General features: G+C 49.0%; 1 long non-coding RNA gene across 1 annotated transcript in view; it reads right to left on the reverse strand.

Annotated features, from left to right (window-relative positions):
• LOC144334913 (uncharacterized) overlaps positions 1 to 17,442 on the reverse strand; it is a 108,313-nt gene that overhangs the window by 22,719 nt on the left and 68,152 nt on the right. The gene's annotated exons all lie outside the window — the stretch shown is intronic.

The raw sequence follows: 17,442 nt of genomic DNA on the forward strand, positions 1-17,442 counted from the left end.
CACAGTGGCCTGTGGATCCACACAACAGCACTGTGTGCCCCAGGAGCTTAGAAAGTACCACTGCATCAATGCCTCCACAGGTGAGGCCGGGGGCAGAAGCCAACCTCAAGCAGTTACGGTCCTCCGTGGGGCTGGCGTCCAGGCAGGAAGGCGGCTCAGCGGCTCTCCTCTCACTGTGGAACTTCCTAGGTCCCCACATGAACACAACCTAAATAACACGCAACGAACAACAGGAACGAGAACACGACCAGCAGCTTCTGAGATGAGCAAGCTGGGCTGATCGTGAGACACCTGACGGGGACGGTGCCAGAGCCCCTCCCAGTGACCTGTGTGGACAGCGCTGCCAGCATCTCCCTAAAACCAGCCCAAGTCAAGTTAGACTTGAGGCTTTCCAGGACTGGGTAGATCCATTCAATCCCACAGTCTGAACCTTCCAGGCCGTGTCTCATGGCCCTCATCTCACATATGGGAACCCGGACGCTGCACCATAGACGTGGCCCCAAGCCCTCGTTCCTTCTTCAACACCACACACCAGTACAGTGAACACTTAGGATCTGGGCATTCACATAAAATACTGCTTAACTAAAACTTCTGATTTAGAACATGTTTAATTCCTACTCACAGAGCTCAAAGTGTTCTGTCCTAGGAGGCGGTAGCTGTAACTAAGCATGAGAGAAGAAGGGATCAGAGTGGTGCCAAGTATTAAATATTCCTCTAAATCTATTCACCAGGTTGCCATGCTATTGTCACCTGCTTCATTTTCTGTCCTTAAAAGACAAAATAGTTACTTTTCAAAATAGACAACCTGTTTTACTGATGCTTAGCTATAAAGTAGCGAGCTACGTATCCAAAAGGGAGATATGGGAAAACAGAAAATGTCCACAAGCGATCGGGGTTGGGGGGCAGTTGCAGCAGCACCTGGCTCTGTTGCGTTGTGAGCCAGCCACGTGGGCTGGACAGCTCACTTAGCCACTGAAATTACATCATCTAAGATTTTGTTTCAGTTACTTTGATAAATTCTCCCTCTTGCTATGAAGAGTAAGGTTTGTTTTTTTTGTTTTTGTTTTTTGACTTGGAGTCTCGCTGTGTCACCCAGTCCAGAGTGCAGTATTACAACCATGGCTCATCGCGGCCTTGACCTTCTGGCTCAAGCAATCCTCCCGCCTCAACCTTCCAAGTAGTTGGGACCCAAAGGCGAGTTTGATTTCTTTGCTAACGAATTCCTAATTCACCTCGCAGTGGGCCTGTCAAGGCCATATGCCCGGACATCCATCTTGCCGACCGTCCATGTGGTCTCTAAGGTGGATGCACTCCGGTTGCCTGGGCTCCTGCACGTGATACTGAGTCTCCAAGTCTGCCGCTGTATAAGGGACTGACAGCCCCAAGCGTCTCGACGCGCCACCTTGAGCCGGGCTTTATTCCACAGGGCGACTCTGCTTCCCGTGATGAGATGCAGCACGTGAGCACAGATCAAAGGGTATCAGCAACTAACCCATTCCCCTGGTACTAAGCAGAGGACCAAGAGTTTAGTTCCTTACTTATTTGCTACGGGCTTGACTCAAAACAGCTTTCTGGAATCCTGGGGACAAACATCTCTAACTGCTGAGAATTCTGGCTTTAGTAACGGAAGAATCACCTAAAGCCCATTTTGTAACTGCTGTTCTTATCAGAATTTGAGGCCAAAGGGAAAAATAAAAGGGGGGCTAAGATCGTGACACCCCAGTTTGCACAAGGCCAACCAGCCTGCTTGAGGGGGTAAAAGGAATAGGATTTTTAAACTGCTGAGTTTTAAAAACATGGCTGTAGGCTGGGCGCACTGGCTCACGTCTATAAGCCCAGCACTTTGGGAGGCCGAGGTGGGAGGATTGCTTGAGGCCAGGAGCTCAAGACTGGCTTGAGTAACACAGCAATACCCTATCTCTTTAAAAAGAAAAAAAAAGGTTATTAAAATAGTAATAAAGGTTAATACAATAAATTACTATGTCAACATGGCACCCCCTGCCGTCAGACGAGGTGCAGTCTCTGTGGCTGTGAGGTCCGGAGAGAAATGTAACCGGCATCATAGGGAAGGTGGACCCCAAAGCCCCACAACATTACTCCTGTACAGTGTGTTAACCAGCATGAAGTCTCCTCCACAATCAGAAGCCTGGTTTAGAGGAACGCTGCCCACTGGACCTGGGTGGACTCCAGATGCCGGCCGACCAGACAGCCCCACACTGGGACCCTGCCGGCAGCCCCGACTGGACAGAATGGCCTCATGAGTGTCCTTTCCTGCCACAGGCTGCAGACCCTGAGCCAGTCCTGGCTGTGACTGAGGCTGCGCATAAACGTCTGCGCCCAACAGCTCACCTTTGTACATGACACGCCCAGTCCACCTCATTTCAAATGTTACACTTGCCCCAAGGCGAACACGGATGTTACAGGTTAACTCACTGCATGTGTGCTAGACTTTCCCTGTAAGTGTTCAGACATTGCACAAACCGGATGAACAAACCCCACTTTCCCTGTAAACGTTCAGACATTCCTTGAGCCCGATGAACAACCCCGGAACGTGTAATGCCGCGGCCTCCTCCCCTCCTGAGGGGCGTGTGCTTACAGCTCCCCCAAGACCACATTTCCCAAAGCACAGAGTGTTACTCTGAAAATAAAACCTCCTTTTTCCTTCCTCTGTACATCTCGTGGTCGTGTTAACAACTATTGCTACAAATGCAGAGAAACGGGGTATCATCCGTGCTGGTCACCGAATTCCTAGCACCAAAGCTTCAAGGCCCCCCAGTCTGAAGGAAGCTTCTATCACCCTAAAGCCAACTCTGGAGACGAAGGCCAAGCTGGGGAAACGCTGTGTCTCTGCAAATCCACGCCACGGGGCCCTCTGCAATTGTGTGTAAGGAACTCTTGGTCTGTCCTGGGGTTTGGGGAAATCAGGATGCAAGCAGATACCGTACGCTCTGCCACGGGACCGTGAAGTCTGCGGAACCTCAGAGGAACACGGAGACAAATGGCTGCACGACTCCCACCGGCCGAGCCTCGATGGGCGTCCGTGTCAAGAACACAGACACGCCGGGAGGGGCAGCCGATGCAGGCAACGCCTGCAACTCCAGCAAGCAACAGCGTCTGAGTGTGGGGGTCTCTGGCCAGGCTCCACCACAACTGCCATATTCTGTGACAAAATTTTAAAAATAGGTTTTAACTAGTTATAACTCTAACTTGTTTTACACATAAACAGAACACAGGGTACCAACAGGCTCCAAAATACTTTGCCTAGAACCAAGTCTAGAATGCAGATGGATGCTGCTCCGAGTGTGAGGAGTCCCCTTGTAGTGCCATAAATCCTAGATCTAGGTGACTAAGTGCTCTTCCTAAACCAGACGGCACCATGAGGCTCTGAGGGCACCCTCTGTCCCCAGGCCAGTCCATCAGCCCCTGCAGAAGCTTCTAGAGTAAGAGCCTGTGGATTTGTATTGGACGGATGTAAACCAGGCAAAGTCACAGGGGCTCGTCCTGGAAGCCCATCCATTTACCCACTCATGCCGTGGAGAGCCCTGCCCCCAACTCCACACCCGCAATCACGCTCAACCACAAGAACTGGCTTCTAGGCCCTCAAGCTACTCCCTCTCGACCCCGGACAGACGCTTCTCAAACCATGAGGCCCAGAGTAGTCTTAACAGGTGGTCCCAGCAGAACTGGCCACTGCATGAATTGATATTTTGTGTGTAGGGGGGTGGTTGTTCTTCTGCCACTCAGGCACAGTGCACCATAAGTACAGTGGTGCTATCATGGTTCACTGCAGCCTCAACCTGCCAGGCTTGGGTCATCCTCCAGCCTTAGCTTCCCGAATAGCTGGGACCACAGGTGTACATCACCTGTCCTATTTAATTTTTTGTAGAGTCAGGGTCTTGCTATGTTGCCCAGGCTGGTCTTGAATTCCTGGGCTCAAAAGTGAACTGCCCAACTCAGCCTCCCAAGGTGTTGGGATGACAGGTGTGAGCCACTATGCCCAGCCTAGAATTGGTTTTTCTTAAACCTGAGTTTGACACATGAACCCCACTTACATAGATATCAGCACACTCTCACAGCTCGAGAGTTTTCCTGAATCTCAATTCTGTCCGTTCAAGGTCAATATCTAAGAAAGGGTCAGAACTGACCCTCCCTCAGTGAAGCCTAAGAGCAAATACAGCAGCATCTCAGTGTATGAGGAGACAAAGTAAGAAGGGTGGAAAATACACACTGAAATTCTAGTGCTAGAATCATAATCACCAACACTTTAAGAGGGAATCTGCTTTCCAAAATATGTAGCTGCTGGATTAATTTCAAAGTCACCAGATTCCACAGGCAGTAGCTCACAGGGGCACAGCTTTCTAAGGCCGCACAGCCCGGGACAGCGTAACAGCCTCAGGGCAAAGCAAACTAAACAAAGGCTTGGTTCTCTCAAGGACGAAGGTGCTCAAGTGTTTCCAAATAGATTCTTCTAAGTAAGTTAGATGCCTCCTACAACACTGTTTAGAGTGCCAGTGTATTCAGAAACATGAAGTTGAAACTACATCTCAGGATCCCAAAATCACTACGCTAAAGGGACGTCAAGGTGAGGAAGAGCTTAGACCAAACCTGCCTCCCATGCTCTTCCTAACAGAGACAGCTACTGGGGGTGGGGGGAAAAAGCCACGTACCTCCCTCACAACCGATCCACAAGGAAATTCCTCATGGACAGAGTACAGAACTCAAAGTCCCCATCTGCACACGGAGATAAATGCGGATCTAACTGCCTCCTCTGGAAAGATGCACCAGAAATGCATTTGTCTGATCTACCTGTGACCTGGAAATCCCTCCCCGCTTCGAGCCGTCCATCCTTCCTAGACTGAACCAATGTACGTCTCACATGTATTGATGTCTCACGTCTCCCTAAAATGTGTAAGACCAAGTTGTGCCCCAAACACCTTGGACACATGTCCAGGACCTCCTGAGGCTGCCGCAGTGTGTCCTCAACCCCTCCTAAGGCTGTGTCTATAACCTTGGGAAAATGAACTCTATGGACCGAGGAGTGTCGCAGAGATCCTTCTGGTTTACAGGAAGCATTCTCTCCTGCGAGTATATCAATGAAATCATGTGGAATTACAAAATGCCACTTTAGTAAAAGCCAAGGAATTAGGGTTCTATGTGCTTCAAAAAAAAAAGTAACGTTCTATTTGTCAATGGACCATGAAGCCCACACCCCCTTTTGCAGTGAAGATGTCAAATGGGACGAGAGGCCCCTCCTGAGGATGCTACCCTCTGACCCCACTTCCCAGAGTCCAGTTTCCTGCTGCTCAGGGAACAGCAACCCCAGCTTCACGGGGCTCAGGCCTCCAAACCCAACTCCCACCCATGCTGGAGAATCACCCCAGGGACTAGCTAAGTGGCAGGTGCAACTCTCACCTCACCCCCTTAAAGGGGAAAAGGCACCTTCCCGCTCCTCTTCCTGCTGGTGGGAACAGGGGCAGGAGCTGGAGGATCAGGAGTCGGGCAGCAGAACGGAAGCAGCCTGGGTCCCTGCTAGTCAGAGTTGGCAAATGCCAACCATCCCCGACATTCACTTTGCAAATAAATCCTTCTCTTTTGTCAGGTCCCTGGTTATAAGTTTGCACCCGTAACTTAAAAAGAAAAAAAAAACTCAGATTAAAAAATCGGTGTTTGGCTGACAATATTTCAATTATCTTGGGGCCTTGGGTCAAATGATGGCAAAACAGGAAACTGAACGCTGTTATTCAGGAAACTACCTTCCAGCGCCGTCTACCCTCCCAGGCTGTCACCTTATGGTTGTTTGTCTGCTAGATGATTAACAATAACTGTTCTGAAAAACTAGGTGTACAGAACAGACAAGAAGTCAGCTCGGGTTGAGGGGAAGCAGGATAAGACCCCCTTCCCCGCAGGATGGTGGAAGAGGAGGAACCTTCAGCACCTGGGTTTTCAGGATGCTGGATCTCTGAGAGCATTTCTCACAGCTCAAGTACAGCCAGACCCTCCTCTGACACAGCCTGTTCAGGCGAAGGTGGGCACCTGCCCTAGAGACCCACAGCCCTGTGCGGGGCTCAGCTGGAGCTGAACTTGCCTCCCTTGGTAAGAGTCAGGGCCAGGGGTGGGGAGAGGAGAGAAGCAGCAGGCCTGAGGGCCACTGTGGAAACTCCATGCCGCGCTAACTCTCGTCTGATGTGCTCCGGCCAAAGCCACGCTTCTCGGAGGGAGTTTCCCTTCACACATCCGGAAATCACCAACACATAGTCTCCCCACAGAACAAATCCTTCCCTAGGAGGCAGACGCTTGGCTGTAACACGGGGTAATGAGGGGCGCGCCTTCGTGCCCACTCTGTAGTGTTTCCTGTTACCTATTTTACCTTAAGCTACAAATGATTCCCGTTTACACGGGACACAGTGACACAGACAGCAAAACACATAAGATTCAGTGTGGTCCCACACCCGTCACTGCTGACCTCAAGTGCTTTGTTCGTTTTGCTTCTAGAGTTTGTACTCTCTCCCGGGGTTCCAGGCCTGTGGATTCAACCAACCATAGATCAACATATTTTTAAATGTGTTTGTACTAAGCATTCAGACTTTATTATTCATTAAACAACTACTCGCATGGTATGTCCATGGTATAGCTGTTACGAGCAACCCTGACATGACTGTCTGCAGGAGGATGTGCATATGTCATATGCAAACACGATGCCATTTTATTGCAGGGACCTGAGTGCCCACAGACCTTGGATTCCATAGGCAGTCCTGCAGCCCACCCCCATGGGCACTGTGGAATGGCTATAATAGAAAATACGGAGGTTTTAAACAGTTATGTACTAAATCTAATCTTTTGTTAAGAAATTAACGTGTATCACTTGTATTATTTGGAAGTCCTTCCTGGCCCAGAGACTTGACATGTTCTTATCTTTTTGTCCACGGATCTAGCCATTCCAGTAAGCTTGTTGAACACAAATCAATTTTACAATTAAATTCTTACAAGAATCACACTCAATCTGTAAGCTGCTTTGGTTTTTAAAGTGAAATAAGCAATAGTTTTGCCAACCTGCTATATCATAGAATAACAGGATAAAGCAGCCCCATGACATGCAAAAACATGGGGTTCAAAGCTAACCAGTATAAAACACGTTACAAACCCCTAAATATGAAAACGTTTTACAGCAAAACAGATATTCCAGAAAAAAACAAGATGTTCAAAAAAGCCCTTTGCAGAAAAGCACTTTCCCCTTTATTTTTCACACGGTTTCCTGAAGCTTGTGTTTGGTGATGACCATGAACCAGAAGTAGCGTCCGCTGCAACTACTGTTACGGCAACACAGAATATTAAGGCAAAAAAAAAAAAAAAAAAGGCCGGGCGCGGTGGCTCAAGCCTGTAATCCCAGCACTTTGGGAGGCCAAGACGGGCGGATCACGAGGTCAGGAGATCGAGACCATCCTGGCTAACACGGTGAAACCCCATCTCTACTAAAAAAATACAAAAAAAAAAAAAAAAAAAAACTAACCGGGCGAGGTGGCGGGCGCCTGTAGTCCCAGCTACTCGGGAGGCTGAGGCAGGAGAATGGCGTAAACCCAGGAGGCGGAGCTTGCAGTGAGCTGAGATCCGGCCACTGCACCCCAGCCTGGGCGACAGAGCGAGACTCCCTCTCAAAAAAAAAAAAAAAAAGGACACAGCATATTTCCTATTGATGAGAACAGGTAGAGTGTTATAAAATGAGTGTGGCCTAAAGTCAACAAATGTTCAAATTCTAGGTCTCCCGCAGACACTAGACGGTAACCGCCAAAGCTTATGTACCTGGCAACGTTCAAGGAGACCAAGTTCAGAGCTGTCACAATGCAGCACCATCCTCACGCGATTATCTCAGGCACGTTTGAGGGCAAGTGCCCCCGTCACAGTGGGAAAGCTGCCCAGCCCAGCACTTCCTGAGATCACAGACCTTCGCCTTCCCACGTCTTCAATAGTTCCTTTAGACCGGGAACCAGACAACAAAACCTAAAACACTTCCTCAAATCTCAAGACAGTCTTTAGAGCTCTTTTCCTTGCCCCTTCTCTTACTGAAAAAGCCTATTTTGTAAGCAACCTGTAGTGCTTCCCAGAGCTGGGGCGGGAGGATAGCTGGTGTTGGGTAGACCGAGTTTCAAGCGTGGGGAGACCAGGAAGTTCTGGAGATGGATGCCGGTGATCGTGGCACCACAGTGTGAACACACTTAATGCCACAAAACCATACACTTAAAAATAGAGTGCTGTGTAAGTTTACCACAATCAAAAAACTGAGAAAAGTCATCTATAATTACTGTCTCCAATATCTTCCATCCTGTAAGTTACATTTGCTTTCGGAAATCCTCAGAGCAATCATGAAAAACTAATACCCTGTCGTCTCTGAAACGCAAAGTCGTTCAAGGGCTTTGGTTATAGGAAAGTAGCTGGAAAGCAAAGCGTCCGTTAGGCACAGCAGCCGTGATAGGACAAACACACGGTAGGAAGGTGGTGGTCATGCTACACACAGATGGGAAGGGTGTGGGGAGCCACAACACCTGATTCTTGGGAGGCACCTGGGCAGGAGCTGAGAATGTACCAAACACGTTCGATCATGCAATATTCACGGACCCCGAGTCCATCCACCACCGCTGACATCCACTGTGGCTGGGGTGTCCTCCCAGCCCGTGATGGCTCGCTCCTTCGGTTAACTGCCTTGAATCTACTGGTTCCTCTCCTCATGGGCCTCTTTCCTGTCGTCTTCCTGTCATTTTTCTGTCAGCAAACACATTTCTTGTCATTTTCCTGAACTGACATGACATTTCCTGTCATTTTCCTGAACTGACATGACATTTCCTGTCATTTTCCTGAACTGACATGACATTTCCTGTCATTTTCCTGAACTGACATGTCATTTCCTGTCATTTTCCTGTCAGCAAGCACATGCGTCCAGCCTGACCTTGTTGATGTGCTCTAGCGGCCCTGGACTCGAGCCGCACTGTTCCATCAGTGTGGCATTCGCGAGTTACCTCCTGGGAAATGCCAGGTGATGGTAACATCAACCAGGAGGCACAGCTGAGAAGCAGAACGCATGGTGCAGTGCCCAGAACGTCACGTCCTTGAACAGACGCTCCGTATCTTCTCCTCTCCTGCCAGAGCTTCACTGTAGGAAGGCGGCCATTCCTCCAGTGCTGCTACTTCCAACACCGGGGAAAGCAAGCTTCAGAAATGAACGGTGTCAAAGAGGGAGGACCCACCAGCAGGGCTATCGGCAGCCAGACAACCGCAGCCCCAGCATTCCCCAGCCACCATGACTGACAGCCCAGGCTCCAGAAATGCACGGCTTCAACCTTAGGAGTAAAAACCCTCCCAATCCAACTATTATTTTCAACAATGGGATTGAGGAACGAGGTGTTCTAACCCTGCCTCTCTCGACAGCACAGATCATCAGATCCCAGTTCTTATAGGATTGGGGAGTGGGGTGGGGTGGGGTGGTTCCTAACCCTGCCCGCCTTCATAGAAAAGAACTTGGATATGATGACCTGTGCTAGATTAGCACTTTGCTTCTGCCACATGCAGTCATCCTCAGCACCAGGAAAAGTCAGAATCGTTGAGTGATGACACCAATACCAACACACGCCGTTCTGCGGCTCTGGTAACTGGCTGCACAGATACAACCCGATAGTGGTGAGGTCTAAAGACATCACCAGTCTTCCCAAGGATTGTGTTCCTGAATATTTTGCGTTTGGAATAACGGTCTTCTTTGCCAGGGCTGAGCCATGCTTCCCTCTCGCCTGTCCTCTGCCTTCACCAGCTTCGTGTGCGCTTCCGGACAAGTGTTTGTGCAGGTGCTATCACTTATTTCCACAGCGAGAATATACAGAGACACCACACAGAAGTGGGCAACCCCGTTAGGAGCTGTGCAGGGAGATCTAACTCATCCCATGTGCCAAATTCCTGTTGCCATGGAAATTAAAACTAACTAAACTAACGTTGCTATGATCTCATCTCTTACTGTACCACTAAAGATCATCCGGGTAAGAGGAATGTGCCTCTGCATAGCATTCAGCTCACATTTACATGTCGGTTTTTCCTGAATATGGTTATGTGAGATAGAAATCAGTAAGATGGGGTGTAACATACAGTATAGGATCGTTGTGTCTCCTAGCCTCAAACACTTCAAGATCCTCAGAAAATGAAGTTTAACTCTGGGGACGTGAGTTACATAGTAACTTGTTTTGGATACTATCATATCAACACCAAATAACTTCTTGAATTCCTTTTTAAATTGAAAAGCAATTTACAAAGCACAAAAGCCCCAATATTAAAGAATACAATTCAGTCTTTTTAGCATATTCTAAAAGCTGCACATCAACCACTAGTATGTAATTCCGGGACTTTTTCACCACAGGCCAAAGAAACCTTGAACCCATTAAGAGTCAGCACCTGGCTCCTTCCTTCTACCAGCCCCTGGCAATCACCAGCCAACTTCCTTTTCTCTGGATTTGCCCATTCTGGACACCTGTTGTGAGGAGAATCGTACAGTGCATGACCTTTGGTGTGACCTTCGGTGCTGACATCTTTCACGTCTAAGGTGAGTTGAATCTCAGTGAGTGACCGGTTGACAGACACCTGGACTGTTTCTACTACTATGAATAATGCTGCTGTGAAGATTCAGGCATGACATACTTTTTGGAAAAATGTTTTCAGTTTTCTTGAGCATATGGCTAGGAGTGAAATTGCTGGGTCGTACGGTGATTTCATGCTTTTCTGAGGAACTGTCAGACTTTTCCAAATCAACTGCACCATTTTACTTCCCCTCCCACTAGCAATATATCAAGATTTCAGTTTTCCCCAATTCACCAACATGTCACTGTCCAATACTGGGGTTTTAACCACCCATCACGGTGGTTGTGAAGTGTTATTTCACGGTGGTTTTGATTTCCATTTCTAAGATGACGAATTCTGCTAAACATCTCATGTGCTTTTTAAGGCATTTATATGTCTTTCTTTGGAGAATGTCTATTCAAATCCTTTGTCCATTTTTAAATTGGATTTTTATTAAGAGTTTTTGAATATATTCTTGATATCAGGTCCTTATCGTGATAATGTATCCTGTTCTGTGGGTTGTCTTTTTACTTTAATAGTATCCTCTGAATTGAACATTTTTAATTTTGATACCGTCTTTTTCCCTTCAGTTGCTTGTTATAGCTCTAGACGTCTCAGCCAAGGAAACATTGCCTAATCCAACCTAACAGTTTCTCCAGGATTCTCCCCTAAAGGTGTTATGAGCTGAACTGTCCCCCTCCCCCAAGATTCCATGTTAAAGTCACAACCCCAGAAACCCAAAATGTCACTGTATTTACATACAGGGCCTTTAACTTGGCAATTTAGGTCCCATAAGATCTTAAAAGTAGGCCCTGATCCAGTATGACTGGTGTTCTTTTAAGAGAATTTAGACACAGTCCTCAGTGCTGCATACACGTAAGAGAAACCTGTGAGGACACAGAGAAGAAGCTGTCTACACAGCATGGGGTGAGGCCCCAGAGAATCCAACCCTGCCCTCACCTTGATCCCAGGCTTCCAGTCTCCAGAAAAAAGGAAATAAGATGCTATTGTCTAAGTCGCACGGTCTGTGGTGTCCGTTATGGTACCCAGCAGACTGACAGAATGGGTCTCAGTCAGCTCCTTACATTGGAACCATGTTGAGCTTTGCATGTAGGGTGAGGAAGGGTCCAGTCCATCCTTTTCTATGTGGATACCCCAGTTGTCCCAGCACCATTGAGTTGTGAAAGGAAAAAAGTAAAGCAACCCTTGCTGTCCTCTCTCCATCAACAGATTAGAAGATACACTGAAGAATCATGGACAATTTTGTCGGTTTAAGCCAGTGGTTTTCAAACTTTTTGGTCTCAGGAACCCTTTGCACTTTATTAAAGAGCACAAAAAAGTTTTCTCATCAGGCCGGGAGTGGTGGCTGCTCATGCCTGTAATCCCAGCACTTTGGGAGGCAGAGACAGGTGGATCACTTGAGGTCAGGAGTTCGAGACCAGCCTGGCCAACATGGTGAAACACCGTCTCTACTAAAATACAAAAATTAGCCTGGCATGGTGCTGAACACCTGTAGTACCGGCTACTAGGGAGGCTGAGGCAGGAGAATCGCTTGAACTCAGGAGGCAGAGGTTGAAGTGAGCTGAGGTCACACCACCGCACTCCGGCCTGCGTGGCAGAGCAAGACTCCGTCTCAAAAAAAAAAAAAAAAAAAAAAAGAACATAATTTAGTTTCTTTTACAAGGATAAAGTCATTACATCTTAACACAGTCTTAAAGAAGAAACCATTTTCCAAAATAAGCAGCAGCGTGGCAACAGTTTGTGCTACTGTGAAAACACCTAACATCTCTGCACCTCAGACAGCAGGATTCTCATGCCTGCATCTGCGTTCAGTGGGCTGCAGAGCCATGGCTGAAGTTTATGAAGAAAGTCCGACCCCATACTGATATACAATTAGGAAGCAGTATTTTCATTGTGTTTTCAGATCATTTTAGGTATTCTCTGCTGCCAAATGTAACAAGTGGCACTTCCGTACAGGCTGTCTGCAACACAGAGTCTGTGCTCTGGTCGACGGGCCTTTCTGCCCCAATTCCTTCTAAGTCGACTGGTCCGTCTTGCACTTGAATGGCTTTTACCAGCACACGATTTTGTAATCACACATTGGTTAGAAAATACTGGTTCAGGGTTATGAGCGGCTTCCACATTTCATTATATGTCCAAAAAAAAAAAAAAAAAAAAAAAAAAAAAAAAAAACCCACATCAGTATCACCATTGATCACATGAGAAAGTGGTGGACACAAGATTTTTATGTTTTAATATTCGCTGGAAAGCTCAAATGTCTATCATTGGGAAAAATGTAAGGTACTTTCCTTGAGATGAAAGTCATTTTGTTCATTTTTCAGGCCACACCTGCAAATACCTCCATCTGAAGTGGCATCTTTTGTAAGTCATTCTTTATATAAAGGCGGCCGTTAGTGGAACAAGTGGTTCTGCAGGTTCATAGTTCAGAGGCACCAGTGCTCTCCCAAGAGATAACCATAAAATCCGCAGAAGACGCACCTGTGCGCACTTCCTGTTTCTCACTCAGAACATTCCAGAAGGAACCCTGAATCCCAATGCCACAGCGGGACTGAAGTTTGCTCTCACCCACACAATAAACCCAGGGAGCTCCCCCAGCCCCCACCCCGAGGCCACAGCCTTGGTCCTCTATCTGGTCTAGGGGGGCTCCTGCAGCTCCAGCCTAACAGGGAACAGAAGGCACCCACATGTCACAAAGCCCTCCCAAGGCCCAGCGAGCACTTCTGCTTATGTGCCAGCCAAGTGCGTTTGACAATTCTACAGCCAGCTGTACGGCAGGTAGCGAGGTACCCAGCAAATACTCAGGGCTCACGTTACTAAGGAAGGTGCACAGCGAGGTACCCAGCAAGTACTCAAGGCTCACGTTATGGAGGAGGAAACCAGGCAGATAGTGAGGTACCCAGCAGGGTTCACGTTACCCAGGAGGAAAGGAGGGTAGAGACAAGGGGGCTGGAACAGTCTGTCATAACCTTTAGCATTTACAAGGCTCGCTGAAGATTATCCGATTTGATCGTCACAACAGCTCACAAGATAGGCAGAGGCAAGACTATTTTCACTTCATAAAAAGAGATCCCGAGAACTGATGATGACCACGTGCTCTTCCCACAGGCTCCTAGAAATCCTCCTCAAATCATCTCTCAGTTGTATACATGTGATAATATCTCAGTCACGTCCCCTCTCTGCAGGGGAATTTTACTGCCGCCCTGCTGTTCCTTCGCACCCCTGCCCTCTCCTGCATTTCAGCCATGCCCACCATCCATGGGGAGTCTGCACCACCCCACCCCCGCTGCTGCTGATGGCTTGGGTCACGCTTACCTTTCATTTCCACCTACAGGGACCTGTTCTTCCTTCAAATGCAGCTCAAACTCACTCATTGTGTGAAGCCTTTCTGTCATGTGTAAAATCAGTCTGTGGAACGCTTCATTTAGGAGGTGCTTATGTTGCCTCATTGGCTGTGATCAGGACCAAATTCTGAGCAAACCAGGTGGTCCCCTCTCCCCATCTCTGCTCCAGTGCACTTAAAACAAGGATTCCTGGAAGCATCTTTTTAGTCCAATTCATGCATGAGTCTGCCCCACACACTGCAGAAAAGCCCTGGTGGTCGGTGGTCAGGGCTCAGGGCCCCCCAGGTAGGTAAGGAGAGCTTAGTGCCCTCTCTGGAGTTGTCGCTCAGAGACCCACGGCTGGAAGGGAAGAAACTTGCATCCTGTGAAACATCTAGGCCCCGAGACCCACTCAGGAGTGGAAAACGGGGAAGGAGCCTTGAACAGACCCTCGGGAGGGCAGACAGTGGGAGCCACGGAGGCCACCAGGAAGGAGGGAGGCAGGCAGTGAGGCCACAGGTGATGTGGCCGGGAGGGAGGTGTTGTGACCAGAGGTGAGGTGGTGGGCGGATGACACAGCGTGGTGTGGGGAGGAGATGTGGCCAGGGCAATGTGGCCAGGGAAGAAGACACAGCTGGAAGGAAGCGACAAGAGGGGTCTCCAGGCCCCAGACTGTGCCTGATTTATAGATGACATTTTACTTAAGATGTTATATCTAACTTTAAAGAAAAGTAGCAATTTCGACCCTTGTGTACATTTAAAGCACGGTACAAATTGAGCACATTTCCCAAACCAAAGAACAGGGCATTGAAGAAAAAATTCATTTAAGATCAGAAATAAAGAGATCCTACAGCTCTTCCAGTCCAATCCCCACCCTAACGTGAATGGGGGGAAAAGGAAGTAGATTCTAGTCAGTCAGCATTAAAGGCAAAACCGATCCACTTTACTTTCTAGACAGAAAACAAGAAGCTCATCAAGGAATCCCTACAAACAGTACCTTTAGTAGTTCCCGAAATGCAAAATTCACCTACAAATTAAATCAACTGCTAAGTGTGTATAGAGTAATTTTTTTCATTATTGCCTTCCTCATCTGCAGGGGCTTTTTTAGACCTTGTTTCCCCTTAATTGCCTCCAACACCCAGGAAATTTAAACCCCACAAGTAAACTGTGTCTCGATTCATGCCCAGCGTCCTTTGGAGCAGACAGTCCGTTGCTCTAAGACGTTCTTGTCACCTAAGCACCGAGTACAGCCTGAGAACGCACAACACGCACTCACACAAACTCAGACAGTCAACAGGTGAGATACGGCACATGAGGAGGAAGACAAGATAAATGAGCTTCACTGACACCCCAGATCCGACAAGAAATGACACACGCAGCCTGCTCTGGTGCAGGTGACTCCTGGAAAACAGCCAAGGACAGCATTTGGAGAAGCAGCACCGCAGGCCAGGAGGGTCTGGGGGCTTAAGAAGGGAGGGGCGCCCCGACCAGGTACTGGGGGATTCAGAAGGGAGGGGCTCCCCGACCAGGTGGCTGGGGGATTCAGAAGGGAGGGGTGCCCCGACCAGGTGCTGGGGCTTCAGAGGGGATTGGTGCCCCGATCACTTCCTGGGGGCTTCAGAGGCAAGGGGTACCCTGACCACGTGCTGGGACTTCAGACGAGAAGGCACCCCGACCGGGTCCTGGGGGCAGCAGGACAAGCCCAGGGTTCCGTCGTCACTTTTCACTCCCTACTCCCGAATCTCGCCCTGAAGTTGCAGCCAGTCCAGGTATTCATTTACCCATAAAATTAAGTATCTGTGAGTAACACAAGTCACTAATCCACACAGATCTGAGTCTACAGATACCTCCCAGAGACGCCACCATCCCTTCTGGTAGAAGAGCAGCCCAGCGGCCCACGCTGCTAGGAAGGGAGACTGTCTCCAGCCTGACGCTGCAGAGTCCTCAACACAAAGTCTACCTTCTGGAACCATGCCGTCTCCTACAGAGGCAACTAGGGGCATGTAGGGTTTTTTAAAATCTTTTTTTTTTCTTAAGACAGAGTCTCCCTCTGTCACCCAGGCTGGAGTGCAGTGGCTCGATCTCGGCTTGCTGCAACCTCTGCCTCTCGAGTTCAAGTGATTCTTCTGCCTCGGCCTCCCGAGTAGCTGGAATTATAGGCGCCTGTCACCGCGCCAGACTATTTTATTTGTATTTTTAAGTACAGATGGGATTTCACCTTGTTGGCCAGGCTGGTCTTGAACACCTGACCTCACATGATCCACCCGCCTCGACCTCCCAAACTGCTGGGAATACACGCATGAGCCACGGTGCCCGGGCCATATAGCTATTTAAATTTGACTAAAATTAAATAAAATTAGAAGTTCTCATTTACACTTCAAGCATTCAGTTACCCACAGGCGGCCACTGACCAGAGGCTGGTAGAGATGTCACACTCCACACTGCAGAAGGATCTAGGGATGAAATGGCTCTAAGATCATCTCAGAATCTTTATGTTGAAGCTACTGAAGTTTTACTCTGATTATTATAGACATCAGCATTCTCCCACTTAAAAATGTCAGTGCTATTGCAATGATCAGATCTGTGACTTCCCATCAGCTCTTCTCTTCCTGGATAGATAACTGTAGAGCATCTGCACTCTGCCTCCACACTAAGGGGTAGTAGAAGGCTCCGTGTAAAATCAGGGGGAGAAAAAAAAATGAATCCCTAGTCCGCCTCCCCCCCTACGATTTTGTGAAACTCCTCTTAATATGCAGAATAACTGCCAGAGTTGCAATAAAGAAGCATCCCTTGACCAGGAAGCAGCAGGGAAGCAAGAGGAGGGAGATGCAAAGACCCTCCGTTCCCTCTGGGACCCCAGGCCCAGCCAGGACTGAGAAGGGCCGCACAGCCCGGCAGACCCGCACACCTGATGCGAACCATACACACGGCTTCCCTGGGCCTCGGTCCCCTGCTCTGCCCTCACTGGCCACTGTGGCTCTGGGTAGAGGCAGCTCCCTGAGCCCCAACACCCACAGCCAGTCCCCTCCTTGCAGGTCTCAGCTGTGCTCTCACTGCCTCCCTGACGCTTCTCATCATCCGCGTACCGTGTCCACTCTACCCCACAGCCCTTGCTACCGCCCACCCCACCACGGAGCCAAGCACACAGCAGGTGCCCAAGACGCCCCAGTGGGCGGGCATGCCAGCGTAGGGCTTGGAGTTCCAAGGGCCTCGCCCCGCATAACACCACAAACGCCACGGAGGCTGTGGAAGGGGTCCAGGTTTCAGGCCTGTACTCAGCTTCTCCTGGCCCCCGAGGCCAAGAACCTAGCAAGGGAGCGCAGCCAGAAGCAGGGTCCCAAACCCCCTTCATGCTCCTCAAGAGGAAGGGGGCTTCGGGGCACAACCCCACGAGCGTCTTCCTCCTGCCAGGCTGCCTGTCACAGCCCCGACACCTTCACAGCAGGGAAACCCACTCCTGTGAGGAGAAAACCACCACGTACAACAGGAGCCACGTCCCCCGCAGCGTCTGCTG

The sequence above is a fragment of the Macaca mulatta genome, chromosome 15 (genome assembly GCF_049350105.2).
Source record: "Macaca mulatta isolate MMU2019108-1 chromosome 15, T2T-MMU8v2.0, whole genome shotgun sequence".
Lineage (NCBI taxonomy): Eukaryota > Metazoa > Chordata > Mammalia > Primates > Cercopithecidae > Macaca > Macaca mulatta.